This window comes from Plecotus auritus (genome assembly GCF_963455305.1).
Source record: "Plecotus auritus genome assembly, chromosome: 9".
Lineage (NCBI taxonomy): Eukaryota > Metazoa > Chordata > Mammalia > Chiroptera > Vespertilionidae > Plecotus > Plecotus auritus.
Genome location: NC_137783.1, coordinates 21,172,855 through 21,198,600, shown reverse-complemented (window position 1 = coordinate 21,198,600; position 25,746 = coordinate 21,172,855). Strand labels below are relative to the sequence as shown.

At 39.5% G+C, this 25,746-nt stretch overlaps 1 protein-coding gene and 1 pseudogene across 4 annotated transcripts in view; both read right to left on the bottom strand.

Annotated features, from left to right (window-relative positions):
* Positions 1–25,746, bottom strand: part of HPSE2 (heparanase 2 (inactive)) — a gene marked incomplete at its 5' end in the record, with an annotated part of 566,398 nt that overhangs the window by 325,753 nt on the left and 214,899 nt on the right. The window lies entirely within an intron of this gene.
* Positions 5,883–6,098, bottom strand: LOC308234304 (small nuclear ribonucleoprotein G-like; annotated as a pseudogene). The gene has a single exon. The product of its transcript is annotated as a small nuclear ribonucleoprotein G-like (transcript).

Sequence of the window (25,746 nt, the reverse complement as noted above, 5' to 3'; positions counted from 1 at the left end):
GCCCGATCCCCCAGGGAGTGGGTCTAAGCCGGCAAGGGGTCCCAGACTGCGAGAGGGCACAGGCCAGGCTGAGGGACCCCCCGGAGTGCATGAATTTTCACGCACAGGCCTCTAGTATGACATAATGGAATGAACACTAGCCCTGGACTATGGAGCCTTGGCTTTTAGTCCCAGACTAACCTTCCTCTGTCTCTTTCTGCATTTAGAAAGGGAAGTGAAATGATAATGATCTTTAAGTTTGTCCTGTACTGTTTTTACATTCTAACATTGGTGTGTGTTTTTTAATTTTAAAAATTATATGAATAATTCATATGTATGAGAAATGTTTAAAGTAATATACAGTTGACCCTTGAACAATGCCAGGAGTAGGACACCAATCCCCATGGAGTAAAAAATTCACATATAGCTTTTGACTCCCACAAAACTTAACTATTAATAGCCTACTTTTGACTAGAAGTCTTACTAATAACATAGTCAATTAACATTGTTTCGTATGTTATATGTATTATAATCTTTATTCTTAGAATAAAGTAAGCTGGAGAAAAGAAAATGAGGAAATGGTAAAAATAATGAGAAAAAATACATTTACAGTATTTATTGAAAAAAATCCACGAATAAATGGACCCGTGCAGTTCAAACTCATTTGCTCAAAAGTCAACTGTAGAATATATATGTATGTACATGTTTCTGTGTATGTGTGTATGTATCTTTAAAAGTGTCTAGATGAAAGTTTTTAAGCCTTTTACGCACACAAACATGCATACACATACATATATACATATAAATATATATGTTTACAATTTTTTCCAACTCACAATACATTGTAAATATCCTAATTTGTCAGTGCATAAAATATTTTTTTGTTTTATTAAAATGGCAGCACAGTGGTCTCTTAACCCTACAGGTGTGCGCCATGGCAAGTGGCAAATTTGCACTTGTGCCTCGAAATGAAAAATTTTGGGAAGCACTGAGGTGAGCTATTTCCCAGCCTTCATAAAAAGATGTTGTTAAGCTTTTCCATATAGATGAGTTGTTCTTCTTTTTTAATGACTTATCTCCCTCAAATAACACTGGAGTTGGTCTAGAAAGATGAGTACGAGTTCACAAACTAAGAAGAGTCAGGCAGAGTGTGTTCTAAAGAGTAGGAAACACTCAGATAATACCAACAAGTCTGAACCATAAACAGCTGAAGCACAGGGAGCCAGGAGGTAGAAAAACAGGAAATGGGTAAAAGAGCAGTCAGAGATGAGAGAGGGCTCCAGCTAGGATCAAACTGAAACAAGCCTAGAGGTTTAGACTTCATTGTTTAAGCAATTGAGGGCAGTGATGTTTGCCTATTTTAATATTAACATAGTTTTGCTACAAAAAAAGGAAAGAAAGGAGTTAGAAATTAGATGGAGGTGAAGGCAGGAAAATTAGAAGGCTTTCACAAATAGAACAAGCAATGGATGAATTTGTTTTGGGGCCAGATAGATATGGGTTTAAAAACTTACACATTGTTTAACCTTGTGAAATGACATAATCTACCCAAATCTCTGTTTCCTTTTTCTGTAAAATACAGACAATAATACCTACCTTTGCAGAATTATTAGTATGGTATGTGTCTAAATATGATAATGTAGTATCCAGAACATATCCTATATAATCCTATATAATAAAAGGCTAATATGCAAAATGTCCCCTTGACCAGGAGTTCGACCTGGAGTTTGACGAGGGGGTGGGGCAGGCCGGCCAACCACCTTCGGCCACTCTCCCTGGCTAGCCCACCCCTGATCGTCCCCCCGCCCCGATTGGGGGCATGGTTGGCCGGCCAACCTCCTGAGTCCCCTCCCCCAGCCCGGCCCAAATGGGCCCCAATCGGGGTGGGCTGGCCAGATCCCACCCGTGCACGAAGGACTCTAGTTATGTAATAAATGTTTATAACAAATACATTGATAATGCAGTGGCACTGAAGATAAGACGAGAGATTACCATGAATAAGACTTGGGGACTGAGTGGATATGGAATTTAAGGAAGATGCAAAAAGAGGGAAAAGTCCTATACTTAGCAACTGACTTTGTTCTCTGTAATAAATGTCTCTAATATCAACCTAGTGAATTGTTAACATCTGCCTCAGCTAGAAACCATGCTCCATAGAACATAATTCTCTAGCAATGCCATTTGGTATGAGTTTAAGTTTCTCTTCTTTCTTATATCTCCCTTTTCTTTCTCAGTGGTTGGCAAACCACGGCTCGCGAGCCACATGCGGCTCGTGAGCCGCGGTTTGCCACTCTGTTGACTAATGAGTTTGCCGACCACTGGACTAGACTAAATGTTACCGTGTAGTTGGAAGCTATGAGGATTAGGCAATTGTAGCATATTGTGTGCAAAGAGGTAAAGGTTTGTATATGACAGTGGTCAGCAAACACATTAGTCAACAGAGTGGCAAACCGCGGCTCGCCGACCACTGTCTAAAGAAGCTCTATTCAAAGATTTCAGACATTCAAAAAAAATGTACTGAAGAATTATATTAAATAATTTATAGCCAAAGTAGAGTTATAATCTAATTAAGCAACAACATTGCAAAATGTTAAAAAAGAACCCCATCTCTTTATACTGAAACCTGGAGTAGCCTATAGAGGTCCTGTAATCAAATTGAGATGATTCAAGTCACTGCCCCTAAAGCTTGCATATTGTACACATTGGAAGTCAGTCAACAGTTTAAATTATTTATCTCCTTTAATGGTAGAACTATTGAAATGAGCTGCAGGACAGAAATCATTTGTAATCTATCTTCATGTAATGAAGTATATTTTGTGTAAATCTCCATAACCTCTTATGGTATCTTTAGTTAGTGCATAGCAGAGGCAAAGCAGGGCCCAGAAATGCTTTGAAAAATAATTGGCCTCAGAGAAGACTGAAATTTTATCAGAAAATACCATCATAAAAACACTTTATTTGTGAGAAAAACTGGTCTAAAATTTTCCCAAATGAGCAGCCCAAATACCACTGACAGAACCTGGGGATGTGAACCACTGAGTGCCCACCATAGCTTTCAAATGCCTGAATCAGAGCAAATAAAGTGAAATTAAAGCTTTTATTGGGAGCCTGTCTGTAAGATGAATCTTCAAAAATTTTTAAACCAATCTCTTGAAAGGAAACAATTTAAGAAATTAAAAAGAAGGGGTGCTTCCTTAATAAAAGTGAGCAAAGTACCATACTGAATGACTGGTAGAACCTCAAATCCACAAATAATTGAGGGGACTAAAGTAAGCAGTTAATTTTGTTTGTTTGTTTGTTTCTCATAAGATCAGTGAGAGAAGTGAAATTTTAGTAGGTGAAAATGGAGTACTTAAGCATTATGAGGTCTAGTGCTATTCAACAAAAATAAAAGGCAAAACAAAACAGAAAGCACTATAATTTCTCAAACCCACACAATTTAGTGTCAGTTGAAGTCTTAATCTTCCGAGAAGAAACCATAAAATAAAAATTAAGATTGCTCCAATATGTTGCCTAAAGGCCAAATAGCAAACACTTCTTAATCCAGGCCAGCCACATTTAGTAACTTGCTATAACATCAGATCTATGTCTGATCTTCTTACATAGAGAATGAATGTTTATTAAGAAATCAACCTAATGGAAGCTGAGAAATCGGAGCTGTGGCAGCACTAAGATACCTGCCCTCTACATTCAAGGGCAAAGGGAGACGAGCTTAGAAGATGGACATCCATCTTCCATCAAACTGAAGCTGATTTTATCACATTTCAGATGCTCTGCTACCTAAACATTTAAAGAATAATGGGAGAGAGCTATGTGATAGACCATACCCCAAGGCCAGGCCCCTACAGGAAAGATCAATTTAAGAAAAACAAAAACAAACAAACAAACAAAAAACACATTCTAAAACTTCCCAGGATTTAAAAAAAAAAATTCAAAAGTGTATACACAATATAATCTCAACAATACAGAAAATTTTATGCACTAGAAAAATTGGAAGGAAATATGATATCATTATTTTTATCTTTTGATGATAAAATTATTTTTTCTCCTACATACTTCTATATACCTCACTAAGCTTTGAAACAATTTTTATATTTTCTGTATACACCTCTAAATTTTTAATATTTTCTACAATGAGCAAGCATTAGTTTTATACCAAGAAAATAAATGTTAAAATATTTTTTAAAATGAGAAGCAGGGAAAGGCTTAATTCTAAGGGGATAATTCTAGAATCTTCTCTAGAATGTCATAGTTAGAACTAAAATCTGTGATCATGATTTAAAAACATAACCAACAGTCTCTGGTCTTCTTATGTTTGCTTTTCCTTTGTGCAAACTCCATAAAATGCTAACAATAATCTCATTCCATGAAAAGGGTGTGTGAGAAGAAAAGAAAGAGAGTAACTTGCACTTGTGAGAGGAAGAGTATTTGGAAAGTTAACTATAAGGAATGTCTGAAATTTCCAGAGAAATAGTCACAGGAAAAAATGCATATAAAACTCCAAATGAGATACAACTGAGGCTGGCCTTACCAAGAGGGAGGAAAGTACGAAAAGATTACAATGGACAAGAGAGAGCAGAGTACAAAAAGAATAGCAGGAAACATACAAACTTCGTATGGTGTGTTTTTTTCACAGAGGATTCACAACATTCCTCAGAAAATTCAATTTAGTTGCCCTGTTCTAGCTTACTAACCAGAACCAATTTAATTTTAAATCTACGCACAGAGCCAAGGGGGGAAAAATACTTTGCAATTACTTTTAGCTCCCTCTTGGAAGGCAGAATAAGACTTAACCAGTTCTGTTCGGGCTGCAATAAACAGCCAGGTTTGTCAGAGACCTAAATGGTGTCCTTTACTTGAAGATTAAAAAAGAGAAAATTCTGTAACAATTACTTGCTTTGTTTAACAACTTAATGGTAGTGAATTTTGAGAATGTGACAAATTGCTTTTGATTTATCTACACAGGGCATGAAATACTGATGCAAGAGAGCAATTTGTTACATAGACAATGTCTACCCCTTGCTATAAATCTGCCCACTGTCACACTCCATTTGACACCCAGTTAGGTGATTTTTGAAGAACTAGTTTATTATTGCATTTAATAAAGAGCAGAAAACTGATATATGCCTTTCTTGCTGCTTCTCAGCTACCAGGAACATGTTTCTCAGATATCAGTCTATGCAAACACTTCTTGGTTTTATGCTCTATTATGACAGATAGGTAAACAAGCTGATAAAATCAAGCGCTTTCAAAAAGGAAAAGTTATCATATTCATGTATGCCCTAACTTGTCACGAAAACTTCAAATAGTTTCTGGCTCTGCTTACCATCTGCACAGATTTATTCCAAATAACATAACCAAGTTTGTTTCTTGATTTCTTTCAACATAAATAGAATCATTAACTTTTGGAAGTGTTTATATTCTGGGAGATAATCAGATCATCTATTCTGATTAGCACATAGGCCTGGCCCCTGCCTTTACACTGGGCTCACCCCTGCTCCTCTCCTCAGTCAACCCTTTCCACATTAGCAGTGCTGTATCTCTAGAGCATCTATCTTCACCAGGCCTCCTACCACCGTAGGAGGAAGTGAGGCTGCTATAGGTCTGACTGCAGTTCCTCTTGGGCTATACCGTGGCCTGTCTTTATTAAAAGCAAAATATAGGTCTCACATGGGGAGCTGGCAACTATGTCAGGTTGTGCCAGGTTTTTATATTCTTATTTTTTTTGGTGGGAAATGTAGAGAAGGATGAGGCCTTTTTTTTCTACTCCAAAAGTTTATTTAACAAAAAAGTTCAGTATGAAAATGTACATGACCAAATTTTCATATTGTAAAACAGGTGCTGTGGAGAGGGGACGTGTGGAAGCAGTTGATTTCTCTGGTAAACACAGCCATTCTTTAAACTCATTCCAAGGCTTCTAATATGATTATATTATTTCCTCGTATTGCCACCATTCCAATATTATTCTGTTGCCCACTAGTTGCCATCTCCACACATTCATCTATCACAAGATTCATAAAGGGATCAAATCCCTATGTTAGTCCTTGGACATGTCTGCCACCATTTAATTTCAGTGATAATTTCTTGTCCATATGTGTTTTTAACTCAGAAGGGTAAGCTTTGCTAATGATGTCTACTCAGAAAACTCAAAACATGCTTCCAAATGGAATTCCTCCCTCATGCTTGGAGGAAGCCATTTATAAATGTACACAAATATAGATCCCAATTTTATCATGGTCCATTTAAATGCAGACATCCTCCCCACCACCTCAATTCACTTTTAGCTGGTTGAATTTGAGAAAGAACCATTAGCATTTTCAATAGAAATAATTCTTATAGGCAAATTAAGAACTAATCAATAAAATTCTAACTATATACATTCGCTATTCAATAAATATGACAGTGATTCAGAACTTATTTCTGTATGCCATCTATTATGAAAGTTGGTATCATCAGATTCCTAGATTTAGTGGAAAACAACTCAGCAATATAAATTACAGAAGCAATCTTCAGGGGTTTAGATGGGAATAATTCTGAAATCAATCCTGAAATAGAGCTATTTCAGAGCACTAACTCCTACCTTCAAATCCTAGCTCCACTAGTTAACATCTCTGAACATCCAATTCTTCATGTTTAAAATGAATCTAATATTTTCTACTATCTCATAGAGCTGTTCTGAGATTATGTCACCTGAATGAGCACTCAATAATTGGCATCTGCTCTTTACTTTCTTTCCTGTGGACTGTTTTTACCTACCACTATAAGCTAAAAGATAAATGAATGAGTGAATGAATAAGTGAAATGGTAAATGAAACAAAAAAATAAATATGTAGCAATACTTGTAAAAGAGGGACTCTGGTAGGCATCTAGCAATAAAGTTTAATTTCTTTTTTGTTCCTCTTTCTAGTGACAATACCCACCGGGAATTTTAATGAAGAGCAGTCATACATCACTAGTGACACTATTCTGAAGATACAACCCAATATAATTATCCAGGTACAAGTTATATGAAAATGAAAATGATATGTCAGGACAAGCTTGCCAGGTAACTCAAACCCTCAAATCTTGCCTATTGCATCATCATATTTATATAAATATATGTGATATACATATGAATGTGATACACATAATAAGACAAGTAAGGCAACTGCTCCCAAATAATGAAAATCGGTAAGATGTAAATAGCATCAACAAGTCCAGTTAATGAATACTGAAACTGAGTTTTCTTAATGTTCCTTAAATACATTTTCATTTCATTCATTTACATCCCATTTCACAAATATTTGTTCAAGGAGACTCTGTGATAGATATTGTGGGCAATACAAGGAACATAACTCAATTTTGGTTCAGTTCACCAATATTTATTGAGCACCTTTCATGGGCCAACCACTGTGCTAGGGGCAAAGATTATAAATATAAATAAAACACAACCTGGCCCATTATGGAAAGGGTACAAATAATTATAATACAAAACATGGAGCTTCCAATTACAGATGAAGGGTCAGTTCTGAACAGAAATCCAGAAAAGCTTCAAAGAGAATATGATACCTGACCAGATATTTAGTAGCAGTGTGTCAAGTGGATACAAAAGAGTACAGTTTAGACAAAGAAAGGTGTATATACACAGGCAGGCAATAAGCAGAACTATGATTGGTTCCATAGTACTAGAAGAGAGAGCACAGGGAGGAGAATTGAAGGAGAAAAGGTTAGCAAGGTGAGCAGGAGCTTGGGGTTTCCCCCCTCTAAATGCTAATAAGCCATGGAGGTTTTCTAAAAAGGTCACATTTGTGTTTTGTACTGTACAGAAGGTGAATCAAACATCGACAAGACAGAGGCAGAGAGAACAGATGGAAAGCTACTAAAATAATCCAAGGAAGTAAGGATGAGAGAACTGCCCTAATCTAATAGCACAGGGAAATGGAGAGAAAGAACACATTTTAAATATATTCAAGAGACAAAATTATCATTTTAGATTAATTAATATTTATGGAAAAGTGAAAGTGAAAAGTAAGTACAAAAGTGTTCTTCCTTCGCACATCAGAACATAAATTTGAAGCATTTAAAAAAATTATTAGATACCAAAATGGCAAAGCTATAGTAGATTCCAGAAATAAAGTAAAAATAGAAGGCCACAGGTATGGTGTATAGAAAGAAAGGGAGGAAGGAGTTTTATTAGACAATGCACTTTGATGCCAGGGGATTTATTTTTAGGGAAAAATAGTCTACTTCTTTGTTCATCTGACACTAGCAGTGAATTTTAGGACAATACCCCAGTTTAGCAATGCAGTATGTAACTGTAGCAGACATGGATACGGGCCACTCAGCTCTCATCCCTTCAAGAGAACCTGCTGCTTGAAGCATAGCTGTCTGACAGCCTCTGGCTGTTGTACTTTCAGATCTACTGCAGTGTTCACTCTGAGGTCATGCTCCCCACCCTACCCTCCACCCTCTGACCCACATGCTGCTCCCAGGCAATGACTAAGTACAGAAGGTGAAGAGAGCTAGGCCATCCCCGCAACACAAATTTATTTAATGGGGAATATTTTCCTAAAGACTCCCATCAGCCTGGCCAAGACTTTCTCAGAACTGCTTTGTGGACTGAAGCTCTTCCTGCCCAATTTTCTTTCCTCTGCACCTTTCACAACTGTCAGACCTGCATCACTCTCTGAAGGCTCTCCCTGCCTACTCCTGATCCTTTCCTCTTTACCCTTACTGGGTGTTTCTCCAAATAAAACTCGTACATGTCTAATTCCTGTCTTGGTGTCTGCTGCTCAGAGGACCTAAACTGACACAGTAGTTTAAGTTAAATTTATGAAGAATAAGAATCACAAGGAAACCTGAGAATCTCACACCTAAACCATCTCTGGGAGACAGAAATGTAGCTGGTCCTCAGGATTTTCAAGAGATTACACAATGACCCAGTGTTTAACAGCCCTCACAGTCAGACATTTTATTCTTAATGACTTACCCACCTCCCCTGGGTTGTATGTTTCATTCTAAGTTCCAGAACATCTTTTACTAACATTTCATATAATTAAATTAAATTAAACTTCCTATAAAAAAATGGATAACTAAAAATAGTGAAAACTCTATGCATAAGAATTTTGTCTTGAATCAAGTGAATGCTCAACTTAAATAATCACAGTCTTCTCTTTGAGCCCCAAGGGCACAAGCAATTCAGGCATACACCAGAGTTCTCTGGAGTACAGCGTTCATCCGCTTCTCAGGAGAATTTGCCTTTCCTGCTGTAAGCAGCTTCATCCAGCTGTCAGGAGAATATTTGGATGACATTGCCTCAAAGTCAACACACAAGAATTCTAGTCAAGGGAGGCAGTCTGGCATGATAGTTAAGTGTACAGACTCTGTACTCCTATGCACTTGGGTCCACTAGGTGCTCAAACTGGGTAACCTTAGGCATAATTTTTTTCTTCTCTGATCCTCAGTTAACTTCATTTGTAAACTGATTATAATAATAGCACTTATTTGTGTGCTTATTGTGAGAATTAAATGGGCCAAGGCTGATACAGCATTTAGCACAGTTCCTTGTATATACTGAGTACTCAGTAACTGAAAAATGCTATTATTTATATCATTTTCATCAATGTGAACATCTGCTCTGGGAGTGAACAGAGTTGCTCTCCACATTGGAGAAGCCAGTTACCATATAAAGTGATCGGCCTCTTTTTTTACTAGAAAGCTGAGAAGCTATGTAAGTGGCCACACATTAAGGCTCAGCCTTCACTCACAGCAGTAAAGGGGAAGCTGGGCCCCTCTCTGCATAAAGGGCAGACAGCTGGAGAGGGCCAAAAGAGGGATTACCAAAAGATTACAATGGTCAGGGGAAAGCTGAAATAACTATTTTAACAGACAATTTGTGCTCCAATTACCATCTAAATGTTCATGGTAAATAAAGATCCATAAAAACACATGTGTAAAACCCCAACTTTAGTGACTGGGGCTTTGCATGGTTCATTAGCACATGCTCTTTTGCCCAACTGTGACATCACTTATCAGCACAGCCTTGTCTTTTCAAAGTCTATTCACTGCAGTGGGATCCAGAAACCTGTGAGGAAATGTTCTAAAATCAGTGCAGTCACAGACCTCCTCCCATGGGTGCAGGGGAATCTTATTAAGGGAATAATTTCCATGATGTTCTGTCACCTATCCTTATGCTCCTCTTTTAAGGTAAGGGTTAATAACTATAAATTAGTAGGTGACAATTTGGGGAGAAAGATTTGTGTGCTAGATACAAGTAATCAGCTGTAAGGAAAGCCCTAAATCCAGGACCTCTATGGCATTCCTCGAGATTCTGTGAACTACCTAATATCCTTTAATTAATTCCCTTTATGCTTAAACTAGCTAGACTGGGTTATGTAGTTTCAACTATGAATCCAAACTGATAATGTCTAGATAAGACATTATCTAGATTTTGATATAAAGACAAGGATTCAAGTCCCAGCTTTGCCATTGGTCCTGTTATTCTGAACAAGCCATTCAGTCTCTCTAGATCTCATTTCCTCATCAGTACATGAGGAAACAACCATACTATCTTCCTTATAGAGTAGTTGAGGAATAATAGAGATAATGTATATCATGTTTATAGCACAGGGCTTGATATATAGTTTGTGCTCATAAAAAGTGCTCAACTATTATGATTATCAGGCTTGACAAGATAGGGTATTCTGCTTCTTTGTAACTCATCCTTATTTCCTAGTGAAAAGTGGGGTGTCCGAGAGCCTAATAAATTGAAGTTAAGCTACAAAACACCATCAGGCTAAGCAAAAGAGGTGTGTTTGCCTTTGCTTTAGGGGTATTCCACCCTAAAGCACAGGATGAATGAACAGAAAAGAAGAGGATTTCACAATCATTGAGCACAAACATGGCAACAACATGAAACTGACATGCGATGAGAAGGGAACAGGGAAGAAAAAAGGGGAACAACGGAGAACAAACAAAAGATGAAACACCTATCTGAATCACATTCTATGAAATACAAGGAAAACTAAAGGGAACAGAAATGGTTTGCCCCCTCCTCAGGGCTCTTAGTGCATCCATGATTGACAAAGTGTAACATTATTTCTGGTGATGGAATATACCTGTACAACAATAAGGGTACATTGTAATCCTACTTGTTATATTACAAACTAGAGGCCCAGTGCACGAATTTGTGCACAGGTAGGGTCCCTCGGCCTGGCCGCTGACCGGGGCTGATCGGGGCCATCTTGCCTAGTCCCGATGTGGCTGATGGGGGCCGAACGGCCAGGGAGGGACCACAGGAGGTTGGCTGGCCGGAGAGGGACTGCGAGAGGGTTCCAGGGCATGTCCAGCCCTCTCACCCAGTCCTGATGGGCCAAACCCCAGCAGCAAGCTAACCTGCCAGTCAGAGCGTGTGCCCTCTGGTGGTCAGTGCACATCATAGTGACTAGTCGAGCATTCGACCGGTCGACCGATCAGTCAGACATTTAGCATATTACACTAGGAAGAAGAGTGGGAGAGTTGGGTCAATATAATGCAAAACAAGGTTGAATTTATGAACAGAATTAGGAACATATTCTATGTCTATGTGCCTAGATAAGCACTGAAAATATAGATGCAAATTATAAATAAGACATTGACTTTGTCTTTAGGAAACTCAGATTCTAGGGTCAGATAATATATAAGCAGCTAATTGTTTAAGTTCTATAGTCAAGCTACTGATTACACTGGCTGCTCCTCTAGATGAATGATTTTTCTCCTAGATAAGCACATGGTTAACGCCCTGACCTCTTCAAATCATTGTTTAAATGTCAGTTTCAATTAAACATACTATGACTACTCTAAAATCATATATCCTACCTGCAAATCTAGAATCCCCAATACCCTTTACACTGCTCTACTTTGTTTTTCTATAGCATTAATTAATTTTAATTAAAATTTTCATTGAGATCATTGTAGATTCATGTGCAGTGTAGAGAAATAATACAAAGAGATCCCATGTACCCTTTACCCAGTTTCCTCCAAAGGTAACATCTTTTGAAACTAAATACAATATCACAAGTAGGATATGGACACTGATATAGTCAAGTTACAAAACATTACCATCATCACTAGGATCCTTCATATTCTCCTTCTATGCCATTTCCCCCTCTTCCAATTTTATCCATGGCAACCACTAATCTGTTCTCTGTTTCTGTGATTTTGTAACTTTAAGAATCTATATATATAAAAGCCTAAGTGAGCAGTCGACCCTTTGACCACTCAACAGGTCGACCGGTAACTGTGCCACACACTGACAACCAGGGAGCAGATGCTCAATGCAGGAGCTGCCCCCTGGTGGTCAGTGTGCTCCCACAGAGGGAGCGTTGCTCAGCTGACCAACAGGTGCCAGATGCCATGCTCATGGCTGGTGAGCGCTGCTGCAGCGGCACAAGTCTCTCCCGCAGACACTCCCCCTGTGCGCTCCTCCCCCATCCAGACCGGGACTGGACCGGGACCACTTCTCGGTCATGGACATGCCAGTATCACCCTAGGAAGGGTGTGTGGAGACCGCAGCGGAGCGGCAGCGAGCCTACTGAGCAGTGGTGGCAGCAGGCACAGCGGGGCCAGGATGAGCAGGAGTGGTGCGGCACCCCGCCCAGGCTCCTTCCCAGCTGCTTGCCACTCATGCACTACTACATCCCTCAGGGGATATAGGACTGCCAGTTTTGGCTGATCCCCGCAGGCCAGGCCAAGGGACCCCACCAGTGCACAAATTCATGCACTGGGCCTCTAGTGTTACATAAATGGAATCATTCAATCTGACAGGTGTGAAGTAGTGCCTCATTGTAATTTCAATTTGTATTTCCCCACTGATTAATGGTATTGAACATCTTTTCATACATTGATTTGCCATCTGTGAATCCTCTTCATGTGAAGTACCAGTCATGTTTTCTTGTTAATTTTCTAACTGGATTTAGATTGTTTGGGTTTTATTGTTAAGTTTTGAGAGTTCTTTATACTGTCATTCTTCAATATCTACAGGGAATTGATTCCGGAACCCCCTGTGGATACCAAAATCCAAGTATGCTCAAGTCCCTTATATAAAACTAGAGGCCTGGTGCATGAATTCATGCATGGGTGGGGTCTGGCTGGCCCTGCCCCGATTGGGGCCAATCAGGACCAGGCCGGCCAGGGGGAGAGGCCACAGGAAGTTGGCCAAATGGCCCCACCCCCAATCAGAGTGTTAGGGGCCTATCAGGGGCAGGGCTGGCCAGGGGGAGGGGCCACAGGTGGTTGGCAGCCAACCCCACCCCTGATCGGGGTGTTGGGGGCCAATTGGGGCCCGGATCAGGTTGGTTGGCTGCTACAGTTCACATCATAGCCACCAGTCGTTCCAGTCATTCAGGTTGTTCCGCCGTTCCAGTCGCTGGGCTTTTATATATATATAGATAATATTTGCATATAGGCTACAGCAAGTATGCCTACACATCACTTTATTTGTATGGATTTACATAGTGCTCAGTGAGTGGCAAATTCAAGTTTTGCTTTTTAGACCTTGCTCGGATTTTTTTTTTTCTAGAATATTTTTGATCCGCAGTTGGTTGAATCTGTAGATGAGAAACCCAAAGATACAGAGGGATGACTGTATATTCCATTTGGTCAGATATGTGATCTGCTCCAACAAAACAAAGAGAAAACCTAATGAATAGGAGAACATATTTGCCAATGATACCTCTGATAGGAGGTTAATATCCAAAATTTATAAAGAACTGATGCTACTCAACACCAAAAACAAACCATCCAATTAAAAAATAGGCAGAAGGTCAGATAAAAAGCTTCACAGACAAGAAAAAGCTAAAGGAGTTCATTACCACCAAACCAGTATTATATGAAATGCTGAAGGGTATTTTCTAAGAAGAGGAAGAAGAAGAAAAAGGTAAAGATAAAAAATTATGAACAAAAAAGTGACAACAAATACATATTTATCAACAAGTGAACCTAAAAATCAAATGAATAAAAAACCTGATGAACAGAACAGACTAGTGAATGTAATAGAATCAGGGGCATGGAAAGGGAGCAGACTGACAATTCTCGGGGGGAAGAGGGTATGGGGAGTGCGGGAAGAGATTAGACAAAGAGCTTACACCTATGGACGAGGTCAGTGTGGAGGGGAAGGCCTGGAGTGGGGTGGGAACTGGGTGGAGGGGAGCTATGGGGGAAAAAAAGAGAAACATCTGTAATAATCTGAACAATAAAGATTTTTTAAAAAATAGGCAAAAGATCTGAATAGACACTTCCCCAAAGATGACATACAGAAGGCCAATAGACATATGAAAAGATGCTCAACATCACTAATTGTCAGAGAAATGCAAATTAAAACCACAATGAGATATCACTTCATACCAACTGACAGAATGGCTATCATCAATAAATCCACAAAGGACAAGTGTTAGTTAGTAAGGATGTGGAGAAAAGGGAACCCTAGGACACTGTTGGTGGGAATGCAGATTGGTGCAGCCACTATAGAAAACAGTACTGAGTTTCCTCAAAAGATTAAGAGCGGACCTGCCTTACAAACCAGTGATCCACTCCTGGGGATTTATCCGAAAAAAAAAAACCCAAAATATTAATTTGAAAGAATATATGCACCCCTATGTTCACTGCAGTGTTATTTACAATAGTCAATGTCAGTTTCAATTAAACATACTATGACTATGGAAGCAACTCAAGTGCCCATCAATAGATGAGTGGATAAAAAAGCTATGGTACATTTACACAGTGGAATACTACTCAGCCATAAAAAATAATGAAATATTGCCCTAGCCAGTTTTGCTCAGTAGTTGGAGCATTGGCCCGTGGACTGATAGGTCTCGGGTTTGATTCTAGTCAAAGGCATGTACCTCAGTTGCAGGCTCGATCCCTGGCCCAGGTTAGGGTGCGCGTGCAGGAGGCAACCAATTGATGTCTCTCTCTCTCACATCAATGTTTCTCTCTCTGTCTCTACCCCTCATTTCCACTCTCTCTAGAAATTGATGGAAAAAAATCCTCAGGTGAGGATTAACAAACAACAACAACAAAAAATAAAATCTTACCATTCGAGATAGCATGGATGAACCTGGAGGGTATTATGCTCAGTGAAATAAGCTAGTCAGAGAAAGATAAACACTATATGATTTCACTTACATGTAGAACCTAGAGAACAAAATAAATTAACAAAACTGAAACAGACACATAGATACAGAGAGAGAACTGGTGATTGCCAGAAGGGAGGTGGGATTGATGCACTGGGTAAAAGTGATGAAGGCACTAAGAAACACAAACTGGTAGTTAGACAATAGTCACATGAAATAAGTAAAGCATAGGAAATGTAGTCAATAATGTGATAACTATGTACTGAAAATATCGAGGGGAACACTATGTAAAGTATATGATTGTCTAACAACTAAGCTGTACACCATAAACCAATCCTATATAATAAAAGGCTAATATGCAAATTGACCAAACAGAAGAATGACCCGTCACTATGATGCACACTGATCACCAGGGGGCATATGCTCAAAACAGGAGCTGCCCCCTTGTGGTCAGTGCACTCCCACAGGGGGAGCGCCACTCAGCCAGAAGTCAGGCTCATGGCTGGCGAGCACAGTGGCGGCAGCGCTAAGGATGTCCGACTGCTGGCTTAGGCCCGGTCCCCAGAAGGAGCAGACCTAAGCCATCAGTCGGACATTCCCCGAGGGCTCCCTGACTGCAAGAGGGCACAGGTCAGGCTGAGGAACACCCCCCCACCCCCGCGCCCCTGAGTGCACAAATTTCGTGCACTGGGCCTCTAGTACATAATAAATTTTAAAAACTATGATAACATCTATTGATTGTCTTTTTTCATTCAAGATCTGGCTCTTGGTAGGACAAGCAATTTTCTATTGAAAGCTGGACATGTCCATATTTTGTTATGAGACTCTGAGTCTTTAAACCTTCCCTTTTTACTGGCTTTTCTTTTGTACTGTTCTTGTTGAGGATGTGAGGGCCCTGCTTTAGTACTGCCAGGTGGAAATAAAAGTCAATGTTACCCATTCAGCCTCTACTGACACCTAAGGGCAGCTCTTTGTCATTGCTTGGTGGAAGTTTCAGCTCCCAGTAGTCTCCACTGACATCACAGTAAAGGAGGAAAGGAGCACCTCATTGGCAGTCAGTAGGGATGCAAGTCCAGGTTCTCTACTGTATTTATCTGATATCACTCTGACAAGGGTATTGGGGAACAACCCTAGAGTTTTATAGGGGTAGAGTATAGACTGGCCACTTATCCTTTGATAGCATGATAGAGTGGGGACACATATTTTTGTGGTGTTTTGCTGGAATAGAGCAGTCGTTGTGTAAAAGTTTTCTGTGTTGCTAGGTTGCTCCTTTACTGGTCCTTGGGCTACAGAGAACTGGCTTTTTTGGTCTGCTTTCATTGGCATTTATAGGTTGCTGGCCTTTTCATCTCTAAGTCTGTGATATGTGAAACAAAAAGAAAACTCAGGGTACTCACTACTATGTCATTCCTTGAGTCCTGGTCTGCCTTCTCACTATTGTGAGTGCCCCATGTTGGGCTGCCAGTTGCGAGTGTCCCCCCCCCCCCCCCGCCCCAACACATCCCACGTGGGGTTCGGGGTTCAGGTTCAGGGTTCGGGCTCTGGAGGAAGCCGCACGCAAATGAACGAAACTAGACAAGAAAATATTAATTTGGGAATTGGGGGCCAGGCGGAAGCCCAAGAGAGGACTCCACTTTGCTCTGGCCTTGCGATCCCTTTTATTCAGGTTTGGGATACACCTATAGCCCTTAGGCAGGCAATTCCAGTAATAGCTCAATGATAGCCCATCAGCAAGGATTTACATGAGACTAAAAGGTGGAAGTTGCTTCAGCTACCATTGTCTCAACTAAACAGTGGGTGTATGGCTCTGACCCTTACCAGAGCCTCAAGGTTGACCAGCCTTCCGGGTTCCTTGTCCACACCTTTCTGCTAGTGAAGGCAATGGGCAGCTTCCAACACACTAACTTTCAGAGTCTTTATACACAAATATCCATGGATTTTAGTTGCACTTAGCAAGAAGAATAGGGAAAAGTACATCTACCCTATTTGCCTGGAAGTGTAGTTAAGCTACATGATCTTTTAAAATACTATATTTATTCAGTAATAATATTTATAATTTATTGTCTGTCTTCCCTGCTATAAAGCAAGTTTCAAAAAGGCAGGCTTTTGACTGGCAATAGTATCTTGATAAATGAATTTATGAAGCTATAAAATGACTGCTCTCAGAAAAAAAAGACACACCCTAGCTGGTTTGGCTCAGTGGATAGAGCATTGGCCTATGGACTGAAGGTCCCAGGTTCAATTCCGGTCAAGGGCATATGCTAAGGTTGAGGGGTTGATCCCCAGTAGGGGGCATGCAGGAGGCAGCCAATCAATGATTCTCTCTCATCATTGATGTTTCTATCTCTCTCTCCCTCTCTGAAATCAATAAAAATATATTTTTAAAAAAGAGTTCTGATTTTTTAAATTGGGAGGTTTGAAGGTGAATAGGAAGAATAAAGAAAATATCTAAATATGAATTAAAAGTAGGAAACAAATTTAAAATAAAGTATGACCAAAGAACAGTGAAATAATAGAGTATACAGAGCTGAATTGAGGGAAAGGGATGGTATATACAGCTAGGATTATCCATTCATGGAGACAGATGCTGATTTAGTGTACCTATGATCAGCAAGCACTGCATGAGTAAAAGGAAGCATGCTTCATATTAGCTATTTAGGTAATGCAAAAGTTTGCTCTATTTAAATTGTCACCAACCTATTTGCCCAAATACCTTCTCATTGCCTGTCCTTCTAATCAGTCAGCGTTCCCAGCATTGACAACAATGGTTATAAAAATAAAATACCAACATGTCTTCAAAGCACTATTAAATCTGAGACATGCTTTTCCCACCAAACCCACAAGGTGAAAAAAGAAAAAAAAAAAGGCAGTTATTAGGACACATTAAATGAAAGTTATAATACATCATTTCCCTTACTCATCTCTATTCTTTCCATGACACTGAAACCCTGGCCCCAAACTAAATTAACAAAAAAAGCCAACTAGACATACAAATAAGCTTATTTATCTATCCATTTAACCAACAAATCTCATATTTCCACTACAAACCCACCCTTTTTTTGAGTCCTCCCTGGCCTCTGATTGTTCCTAGCAGCGATCAACATCCTGCCACATTACTATTCCATGGTGCACTGAACATTCCCTTGCAAGCACACATGGCAGACAAAAGTTCCAGAAACATACACCACTGTAATCAAGCCAGGCAAAGGAACAAGAAAATTGGAAGCTTCACTGACAGTGGACACTGCAGCTCCTATACGCATCCACTTTCCCATTCTTTACGACCTATATCAAACTAAGGCTTTCCTTGACTAGGGCTATAGTACCAGCTCTACCTTTGGTAAAATAAAAGTTAAAAAAAAGCTCTATACTTCAGATTACTTGTTTATAAGTTGGAAAAAGGAGTAAGGAGGTGGACAAGATAATATCCAAGGTCTCTTCTGACTCTACTGATCCAGGATACTACACACTAAAGTTTACTCATTCTGAACAAGGGAAAGAAAAGCCCAGCTTTGTAAAGGAGTATGAATGTTGAATAGTTACTGAAGATCTAGGGTGTGCAAGAAGAATTTCCAACAACCAAAAACTGAGATACTACAAATGATAAGCTTAGGCGACCCACAAGTTGAGAACCGCTGCTGTAGAGCCTAAAGACCATCGGAAAACACAGATATTTACATTACGATTCATAACAGTAGCAAAATTACAGTTATGAAGTAGCAACGAAAATAATTTTATGGTTGGGGGTCACCACAACATGAGGAACTGTATTAAAGGGTCACGGCATTAGAAAGGTTGAGAACCACTGCTCTAGAGGAAGTAACCCAGAAATATTTCATACCCTTAATGGAGAAAAAAATAAGATGTATTTGCTTACATTTGCATAAAGAAAGTCAAAATCATACATTGGCAAACTACTACCAGTGGGCAAAACCAGCCTGCTTTAATATAACCCACAACCTAAGGATTTTTTTGTTTTGCTTTTTTAACAGCTGAAAAAAATCAATATAAGAATATTTCATGACAGAAAATGTTTTAAAAAATTCAAATTTCAGTGTCCATAAATAAAGTTTTATTGACAATGGCCATGTCCTCTTGTTTACTATTGTCTATGGGTGCTTTCATGCTACAACAACAGAGTTAAGTAGTTGCAACAGGGACTGTATAGCCCATAAAATCTAAAACAATTACTATCTGACCTTTTATTTAAAAAATGTTTCCAAACTCTGTTCTAAATTAACATATAAGAAACTTTTTTAAATGGTTACTATGAGAAGGGGTAAGGATGAGGGCAAGAATAAGAGACCTGGGTCGAGGGAATAATGGCGGCGGAATAGACAGACGTGTTCCGAGCCTTGTCCCGGAGCAGAAAGAAAGAACAGCTGAGGGTCGCGCAAGGAGTGTTTGTTGGCTGGTTGGGAGACAGCTGAATTCCAGAAGGAGGTGGGGGACTGCTGAACGGGGTTCCCCTGACCTGGCAGCACGAACTGCGGCTGGGTCCCCTCCCGGAGCTGCGGGCTTGGACGCGGAGTCTGCGCCATCTTGATCCGGAAAGTGGAGCTTATCTGAAGCCTGAGAATCCACAACGGCGGCACCCCAGGAACAGCTGCGAGCCCCAGAACAACGCTCCCCAACTGGCGCAAGCACACGGGTTCAGAGAAGCTCTACACTCCACCACGGAAAGGTCAGATTTCGCCTGGGATAAGGTGAGGTCTCTGGTCCCGGCGGGAGAGAGGAACGCGCGTTTTGCGGGAGCTGGAGGACCAGGGAAGTCTGTGCCTAGAAAAATCCGTGGCTGTAGGGGCTGGTGTGATCTGTGACTGTGGAAAGGGGTCCTCAGAGCTGCTAAGAGAAGGGCACTCTAAAAAGCAACCCATTTTGATCTGAAGTGCAGGGACACCCTAAGAATTTCAGGCAGTCCAGACTTACGCGCAGCCCGTGCGCTCCCTGGGTGCCTGGGCTTACTCGCAGTCCCGGAATTCGCACACTTGGGCTTTTTCCTCTTCAAATCCTTGCATCTGATTACTAAGCCCAATACATAGGATCACCCAGTTGGGGACACCCTGGGAGACTGCAGGGGAAGGTTGTTTTTCTGGAACCTGGGGATCGGAGCGGGGAGTGACCATCAGAGAGCCAGCTCTCCCACAGGCCCGTGGCGAGTGCCACAGGGAAAGAAGGCTCTAACACTGCCTAGAGAGGCCATAGATAGACCCGGAAGTCAATCCAGAAACACTGCCACCCAGGGGCTGAATCACAAATTGACTCTTGTGTAATCAAAAATAAAGGAATACGAGAAATTAAGACACACCGCCTGCTTAAAATCAGGACTGGCTTACAACACCGAAGAGCAGTGGATCGCAGGGAACTGCAATACTGTCTGGACTGAGAAACAGGCGTGCCAAACAGAAAAACAGAGGAAGTGAATGACCTTCACTACTCCACATTTTATTTTTACCTTTTATTTTTTTTATTTTTTTATTTTTTTTAAATTTTCATTTTTTGCATCTTTTAATCAAGAAACTTTTTTTTCTTTTTTCATCACTTGATTTTACCTTTTTAATGATTACATTTTTATTTTCAATCCGTATTATTACTACTGCTATTTTATCTTTTTTTTTTTTTTTTTTTAAGTGTCATTTTATTTTCTCTTCATTTTATTTTGGGATTAGGGTTCTACATTCTATTTTTTATCTTTCCTTTAGCATCGTTTTACTCTATCTCAACACTACCTTTAGGCCATCACTCTCTTCCTAACCTCCCCCTTTTCAGTGTCCTGTTTGTCTTACCCTTTTAATGCTTTAGATTTTCCCTATTCTTTCTGTTTACCCCTTGTTAAAATTTCACCCTACTTACATATCTAACCTCCAATCCCCTGCTCCAAGTCCACATACACCTTTCCCTTCGCTGTCTGAGTTATCCATAAACTTGCCCTTATCTCTGTCCTTTTGTTGTTGTTTGCTTGAATGTAGATTATATCCAATTTTTATGCTTTTTTTGTGAGATTGTTTTGCTTATTCTTCTTTTATTTATTTTTTTGTTTGTTTTGTGCTTCAGCTTTCCCTTGCCTCACTCCATATTAGTTGGTGTTGTAGTTTGTACTAATCCCCAGGCACTTGTTGCTGGCATTTGCTGGGATTAGTGATTGTTCTATTGGAGTTTTATCCCCAATATATATAGTCTGTTCCCCTTTCTCTCTTAGTCAATTTCTTGTCTCTCTTACTTTTTTTTTTCTCTTTACTTTCCCTTTTCCCAATTTCATTTTCACACTCCGTTTTTCTTTTTTTTTTCTTTCTTTATTTTTTCCTCTTCTTCTTTCTCTTCTATCACCTAATTTGCCTTTCTCTGGTGGTCACCTTTATTGGAGGTTATTAATATCGTGAATACATTCCTGTTCAGTGCCTTGTGAGTTGTACCTGGTAGTGCTGTATTTTGTGCCTTTAAATCAACCCAGGAGAGAGAGAACTACATAACCAGACACCCAGAGAAGAGAGACCATGGGGAGACAAAGAAGCAGCCCGCATATGAAAGAAAAGCAGGCATCACCAGAAAAGGAAGTAAACGAAATGGAGGCAAGCAACCTTCCAGAAAAAGAATTCAGAGAAATGGTCATAAGGTGGCTGAAAAGAATGGAAGACAAATTCGACAATATGAGCAAGAACCAAGAGGAAATGAAGAAGAACCAAGAAGAAATGAAAAATGACATCGCTGCTGTAAAGAACTCAATAGAAAGCATCAAGAGTAGACTAGAAGAAGCAGAGGACCGCATCAGTGAGCTAGAAGACAAGATGGAAAAAAATACCCAAGAAAAGCAACTTCTAGAAAAAAAAATTAAAAGGCAGGAGGAGAGTCTAAGGGAACTTTGGGACAACACGAAACAAAACAACATCCGCATAATAGGGGTTCCAGAAGGAAAGGAAGCTGAGCAAGGAATAGAAAACCTCTTTGAAGAAATAATGACAGAAAATTTCCCAGATATAGGGAAGAAAAAACCCACACAAATCCAAGAAGCTCACAGAGTCCCAAGCAAAATGAACCCCAAAAGACCGACGCCAAGGCACATTATAATTAAATTGGCAAACACCAACGACAAAGTAAGAATCTTAAAAGCAGCAAGAGAGAGACAGAAAGTTACATACAAAGGAACTCCCATCAGACTAGCAACTGATTTCTCAACAGAAACTCATCAGGCCAGAAGGGAATGGAATGAAATATACAAAGTCATGCAAAGGAAGGGGCTGAATCCAAGAATACTGTACCCAGCAAGGCTGTCAATCAAAATTGAAGGTGAAATCAGGAGCTTCACAGACAAAAAAGGACTAAGGGAATTTATTACCACCAAACCAGCAATGCAAGAAATGCTAAAGGGTCTACTGTAAAAAAAAAAAAAAAAAAAAGAAAGAAAGAAACAGGAAGCGAAGAAGTAACACAGGGGTAAAGAATAGGAATGGCGACAAATAAGTACCTATCAATAATAACTTAAATGTAAATGGATTAAATGCCCCAATCAAAAGACATAGGGTAACAGATTGGATAAGAAAACACGACCCATATATCTGCTGTCTACAAGAAACCCACCTCAGAAAAAAAGACGCACACAGACTGAGGGTGAAGGGATGGAAAAAGGTTTTCCAGGCAAATGGAACTGAAAAAAAAGCTGGGGTAGCAATACTTATTTCTGACAAATTAGATCTCAAACTGAAGGACATAACAAGAGATAAGGAAGGCCATTTCATAATACTAAAGGGAGCAATCCAACAAGAAGAAATAACTCTGGTAAACATATATGCACCCAATACAGGAGCACCCAAATACATAAAAAAACTCCTGGAAGATATCAAGGGAGACATTGACAGCAATACAATCATAGTAGGAGACTTTAATACCCCACTATCACCATTGGACAAATCCTCTAAACAAAACATCAGCAAAGAAACATCAATCCTAAATGACTCACTAGACCAGATGGAATTAATTGACATCTTCAGAACATTTCACCCCAAAGCCACAGAATATACATTCTTCTCAAGCGCACATGGGTCATTTTCAAAGATAGACCATATGTTGGGACATAGGCAAAGTCTCTTCAAATTCAAGAAGATAGAAATCATATCAAGCATCTTCTCAGACCACAGTGGCATAAAACTGGAAATCAACTACAATAAAAACAACCCAAAGAAATCAAACACATGGAGACTAAACAGCATGCTATTAAACCATGACTGGGTTACCAGAGAGATCAAAGAAGAAATAAAAAACATCATGACAACAAATGACAATGAAAACACTACAATCCAAAATCTATGGGACACAGCGAAAGCAGTCTTGAGAGGGAAGTTCATAGCTCTACAAGCCTACTGCAAAAAACAAGAAACAGGGGTAATAAATTACCTAACCCAACAACTCAAAGAGTTAGAAAAAGAGCAACAAGAAAAGCCCAGTGTAAGCAGAAGGAAGGAAATAATAAAGATCAGAGCACAGATAAACGACATAGAGACCAAAGAAACAATACAAAAGATCAACAAAACCAAGAGCTGGTTCTTTGAAAGGATAAACAAGATTGATGAACCTCTAGCCAGGCTCACCAAGAAGCAAAGGGAGAGGACCCAAATAAACAAGATCAGAAATGAAAGAGGTGAAATAACAACAGATCCCGCCGAAATACAAAGGATTGTTAAAAAATACTACGAACAACTCTATTCCAACAAACTGGATAACCTGGAGGAAATGGACATATTCCTAGAAAAATATAACCTTCCAAAACTCAATCAGGAAGAATCTAAACAGCTCAACATGCCAGTAACTATGGAAGAAATTGAAGCAGTCATCAAAGAGCTTCCGGCAAACAAAAGCCCGGGGCCAGACGGCTTCACAGGAGAGTTCTACCAAACATTCAAGGAAGAACTAAAACCTATCCTCCTCAGACTATTCCAAAAAATTCAAGAGGAAGGAACACTTCCAAGCTCCTTCTATGAAGCCAGCATCACCCTAATACCAAAACCAGATAAAGACAACACAATGAAAGAGAATTACAGGCCAATATCCCTCATGAATGTAGATGCCAAAATCCTCAACAAAATTCTAGCAAATAGGATCCAGCAGTACATCAGAAAGATCATACACCATGACCAAGTAGGGTTTATCCCAGGAATGCAAGGATGGTTCAATATCCGCAAATCAATAAATGTGATACATCACATAAACAAATTGAGAGATAAAAATCACATAGTCATATCAATTGATGCAGAAAAAGCATTTGACAAAATCCAACACCCTTTCTTGATAAAAACTCTCAACAAGGTGGGAATAGAAGGATCATACCTCAACATCATAAAAGCTATATATGATAAACCCACAGCTAACATCATACTCAATGGGCAAAAACTAAAACCATTTCCCCTAAGAACAGGAACAAGACAGGGATGCCCACTCTCACCACTCCTGTTTGACATAGTACTGGAAGTATTAGCCACTGCAATTAGACAAGAAGAAGAAATAAAAGGCATCCAAATTGGAAAAGAAGAAGTAAAGCTGTCCTTATTTGCAGATGACATGATATTGTACATAAAAAACCCGAAAGACTCCATCAAAAAACTAACAGACTTAATAAATGAATTCGGCAATGTAGCAGGATACAAAATTAACACCAAGAAATCTATGGCATTTCTATACACCAACAATGAACTTACAGAAAGAGAGACTAAAAAAGCAATCCCATTTTCCATCACACCAAAAAAATTAAGATACTTAGGAATAAACCTAACCAAGGAGGTAAAAGACCTATATGCGGAAAACTACAGGACACTGAAAAAAGAGATAGAGGAAGATGTAAACAGATGGAAGAACATACCATGTTCATGGATTGGTAGAATCAACATCATTAAAATGTCCATACTACCCAAAGCAATCTATAGATTCAATGCACTCCCCATTAAAATACCAACGGCGTATTTCACAGACCTAGAAAGAACTCTCCAAAAATTCATCTGGAATAAAAAAAGACCCCGAATAGCCACAGCAATCCTGAGAAAGAAGAATAAAGTAGGAGGGATCTCAATACCAGATTTCAAGCTGTATTACAAAGCCACTGTCATCAAAACAGCCTGGTACTGGCACAAGAACAGACATATAGATCAATGGAACAGAATAGAGAATCCAGATATCGACCCAAACCAATATGCGCATTTAATATTTGACAAAGGAGGCATGAGCATACAATGGAGTCAAGACAGTCTCTTTAATAAATGGTGTTGGGAAAATTGGACAGATACATGCAAAAAAATGAAACTAGATCACCAACTTACACCATACACAAAAATAAACTCAAAATGGGTACAGGACTTAAATATAAGACGGGAAACCATAAAAATACTAGAGGAATCCACAGGCAGCAAAATCTCAGACATATGCCAAAAGAACTTCTTCACTGATACTGCCCCTAGGGCAATGGAAGCCAAACAGAAAATAAACAAATGGGACTACATCAAAATAAAAAGCTTTTGCACAGCAAAAGAAACCATCAACAAAACAACAAGAAACCCCACTGTATGGGAGAACATATTTGCAAATGGTATCACTGATAAAGGTTTAATTTCCAACATCTACAGGCAGCTTATACAACTTAATAAAAGGAAGATAAATGATCCAATAAAAAAATGGGCAACGGACCTAAATAGAAGCT